General features: G+C 34.0%; 1 pseudogene; it reads right to left on the bottom strand.

Annotated features, from left to right (window-relative positions):
* Positions 1 to 1623: 1623 nt before the first annotated feature.
* On the bottom strand, positions 1624 to 3072 carry LOC129876374 (protein SLOW GREEN 1, chloroplastic-like; annotated as a pseudogene).
* Between the last annotated feature and the right edge of the window lie 1532 nt (positions 3073 to 4604).

Below are 4604 nucleotides of genomic sequence, written 5' to 3'. Positions count from 1 at the left end.
TAATTTTACGATGGAAAGGATGCATATATTGTTGTCATACAACTTCGTATAAAGGGTATTATGTGACACTTGAATCAAGAAAATTTCCAATTCATTGAGAATTGTTTTAAAGAGAGATGCTTAGATTTTGTTGTATGTACTACATGTACATTTTCACTGTTTGTTCAGCCGAGGTCTTACGGAGACATCATCTCTACCTTCTCAAAAAAAGTAGGGGTAAGGTCCGGGTATACTCAACCCTCTCCAAACCCCACATGTGGAAGTACACTTGGTGTTTCTTCTTCTTGTTGTGCTACATGTACATCAGGAATTTTTCTAATCAAACTGAGGCAAGAAGATGCAGCTGCAGCAAGCTAGCTTTATAAGGATTACCTAAGTAGATTCAGTCTAAACAGAAAACTTCAAGTCATGAAGAGAAAAGAGAATCATTGAACTCGATGGTGATAAAGTTCATGATGTCACGTTAACTTTGCCTAAAACCAAAACTATTACTTGGAAAATACAAGATGACAACCTTAAATCTCAGCCTACACTCTCTTGGTTAGAAATCTCAGCATAACTTATTATGTCACCAGTAGTGGCTTACCATGAAGTCAAACTGACAAATAGAAGACTAGCACAAAGCGAACAAGATCTGCAGCCACGAAGATTTAATTTCATAATTGAGCTATAATCAATCACCAACTACCAATTAACGGCATAAACACGCTAAACCACAAGAACCAAAGAGCAATAAATTTCTACTGGGGTATTCACAGAAAAGTAAATGTAGGAGATGTTCAACATAATATCTATTAATGAACTTCTAACATATATATCCCAAAGCTATGTTTTTCAGATCCTTTAAAAACATTGTCAAGTGTGTCGGATCCTCCAAAAGTTATTCATTTTTGGTGGATCCAAGTCGGGTGCAGAGGTACTTTTTGGAGGATCCGACAACATAGTTACAAAGACCAGATAAGTAACTATATGGAACATGAAGTGTTCTATCCTGATGCTCAAGAAAAAAGGATGAAATCCTAATGCTCCTATTATGTTCACTAACTCTGTAATCTTGAAAATCTTCAATATAATTATAAATTACGGAATGGAAGGATCTAGCCAAGACTTCCTACCCCCCCACAAATGCAACCTCAAAATAATAAAACAAAAATTGAAAAACAGAACAACTACATAACAAACACTCGTGCTTTTTGTTTCTCTTTAAAGACAAATTCTTGAATTCATTTTGCAATACAACACAGATTTAATTGGTCTATTTGAGTTTAATCTCCATTTAGTCTGAATGATCACTATGTACTAAGTATTATTTTAGAACGGACAGTGTTCAACATTTTTAAGAAACTGGTATCACATTATCTCTAATGAACTCAGATTTCCCTCTTAATTCTTGGTTGCAAGTGTAGTATGGTATGAATAACATAGCTCAAGCGAGCACCAAAGGTTAGAATTGTTTAAATGAGCAAAGTATCCCGAACTGCTCCCACATATCGGTATCAGCAACTTTACCATGTAATCTTTGTGTCTTCAGCCTCTGAAGTCACAGCTCACAACATATAAGACTCGCAGCATATTGCTGCAGGAATGATTGCATTACACAAGATAATATCACAAAGAGTATCATTCTGTTTTGCATTCTTGATTGAATTTAATCTTATGTAGTTCATCATGTCATTCAAAACACCATCTGATCTGAAATTTAAATAGCATCGAGCTCCATTCCACTAAATTACAAAAAAAAAAAACTCATCTTGGCGTCTGAATTTGACACTAAGTGCTACAACTCTATGTAAAAGCCTCTACCTTCTCAAACCAGAGAGAAAAGTATATCTAAGCATCTAATACGCACAATATAATCAATCTACAACCATACAATACAACTCAAATTCTACCATACCTCAATCATACAATCTCACCTTCAACCGGGAATCCAAAGATTACATCCTCCGCCTTCTGTGCAAAAACTTTTGTTGCTATCAAGTCGCCATCATAAACTCAAATCTAGCATTAGGATAATCTTGAGGTACCAGTCCTCGATACTTCTCGAAATACTTCTCAGCCTCGTCGTTCTTCTTCAATGCTGTATATATCATTCCTTGACACAAGTAAGGCCTAAAATCCCCTGGCTCCTCATTCACTAATTCTTGATAAACCTTCAATGCTTCATCATATTTACCTTCAATAACCCATATTTGTGCAAGCAAGAGCTTTAAATCCCTCAACTCGCTCTCTTTATTCTCCTCCTTACACATTTCAATCCCCTCCTCAACCTTCTTCTTAATTTCCTTCATCTCCTCCACGGACTCATCTTCGGATGCTGCCACAACCAACCCGCGATAAGCGTCAACGTAATAAGGATCCTTTAATATAACATCTCTAAAACCCAATTTAGCTAATTCAAGCTCCCCATTATGAACATATAAATGGGATTTCAAGAAACGCCATTCGTTCTCGTTTGGCTCAAGCACAATCAACTTGTTTATTATGCTAAGGGCATCAACTAATTCTCTACTCTTAACACGATTTTCCAACAAATTTCTCAATATTTCAACACCATTGGGCGCCTTTTCAGATTCCTCCTCTTCTGAAGCTGCTTCCTTCACATTCGTATCCACGGTAGGCACGGGTGAAACAGGACAACAAATAGCTTGTTTAGGGTTGAAATAGAACCCTGTAAAGAACAGAGCAGTGGCAGTAATGGTGGAAATTAATGTTGGTTTAAGAAAAGAGAGTGGGATTAAAGATTTGAAGGGTTTAGAATTAGGAGTTTTAGAGTTTGTGAAAGGAAATGAAGAGGAGGAGGAAGAGAGTTTAATGGATAATGGTAATGGGGTTTTGAAGGAAAAAGAATTGAGGGGTTGTTGAGTTAACACTGAATGGATGAATTGGTTATGAAAAATGTTTGTTTTTGCAGCAATAGGAACAGGGTTTAAGGTGTTCATGGTGGTGATAATAATGGAGGTAATTGCAGAGACTTGGCAAAATTTGGCAAAGGGAAAAACTTCAAAGAGGCATATTTTTGTTTCAGCCCAAGAACGATGGATTTGGGCTTTTGCTTCAAATGTTATGAAAAAAATTAGAAAAACTACCTAATTTCATACCATATCTATTAATTCAATTTTGTTACGAAACTATATAAAATAAGAAGAAGAATAAAGTAGGGAGAAGAGAAAAAATTTCTTATCTCTCAGGAAGGATATTTAAGAGTTAATTACAATGAAGAAAAATCTATTTATTTATAAGGAAAAACTAATTTGGTCCCTAAGTAAGATTCCTAACTTTTCTCCCCAAAATCTACCTAATAGACATTCACTATAATAATACTCCCCGTTGAATGTCTATTTGATAGATTATGTGTCTCATTAAAACCTTACGAGATAAAATCAGTGGAAAAATTTTTAGTGAAGAAAAAAGAGTACACATATCTAATAATACGCATTTTGGATTCCTCATTAAAAACCTTAAGGAAAAATCAATGGGACAAAATCTTGTGAGTAAAAAAGAATGCATTGTGTATTAACTCCCCCGAATGATAACACCAATTCAAAGACTTAAATCTTTGCATTCCAAGCTTATGCACTATCTTCTCGAAAGTTGTAGTTGATAGAGACTTGGTGAATAAATCAGCCACATTATTACTTGACAAATTTGTTACACATTGATGTCACCATTCTTGGGAGATCATGTGTGTAAAAAAGTTTTGGCAAAATATGTTTTGTTCTATCTCCTTTTATGAATTATCCCTTCATGATCAAAGAATTATGTAAGTTCTTCACTTCGAATTCTTTAAGAAAATAATCATTTGTCTTTTGAAAACTCTTTAAGAGTTTCAATTCAAGACATCAACTTGCATAACAATACGAAAGATTCTTGATTGATTGAATCCATATGAAGATTATAAATAACTTTTTGAAGAATTTGTATATGCTTCATGCATATTGAATCTTTTAGATATTTTCATATCAATTTTGTCAAGTAAGAACATCCATATTTTAGTTTCTAGATTGCAAGTCAAATAAGTTTTACACTTACCAAGATGCATCATTTCACTTTTCACTTGATAAATATTTACGTCATCATGCTTATATAGATCGTAGAATTTAGATACTCATAATCTTTTACAATATTGCGCTATATTATATCAAAGATATCATCGACGATATATCATTTTGTATCGGTTCACAATGCGACATAACTTTTTGAGATCTCATCACTTCATTATTTTCAGGTACCTACCCCTCTCATAAGGTTTCATGAAGTGTTATATCGTAGGCTCTTCAAGAGCACATTACCTCATCATTATGATTGTTTTAATCATTTGCTCTTCTCCTTTTTGAAGGATTATTTTATTTGGAATCGATTGGTCTATTATGCTTCATGCATGTCGTAGACTTTGTCTTTTAGGACATTCAATAGGAGCATTTTCAATTCTTGATTACTTCTTATCTCCCCTATATGTTAGACAAACTAACATATATCTCAATCTATTTGGGAGAATTCATCTTAATTTAATGTAACATCAACTTGGATATTTATCAATGTTATCAAGATGAATTATTTTGATTACATATTCTGAAAGTTATGCTCCTAACTCAATTATTTTG

This window comes from Solanum dulcamara, chromosome 12 (genome assembly GCF_947179165.1).
Source record: "Solanum dulcamara chromosome 12, daSolDulc1.2, whole genome shotgun sequence".
Classification (NCBI taxonomy): Eukaryota; Viridiplantae; Streptophyta; class Magnoliopsida; order Solanales; family Solanaceae; genus Solanum; species Solanum dulcamara.
The sequence above is the reverse complement of the archived record's forward strand: the minus strand, read 5'-3'. Positions and strand labels throughout refer to the sequence as shown.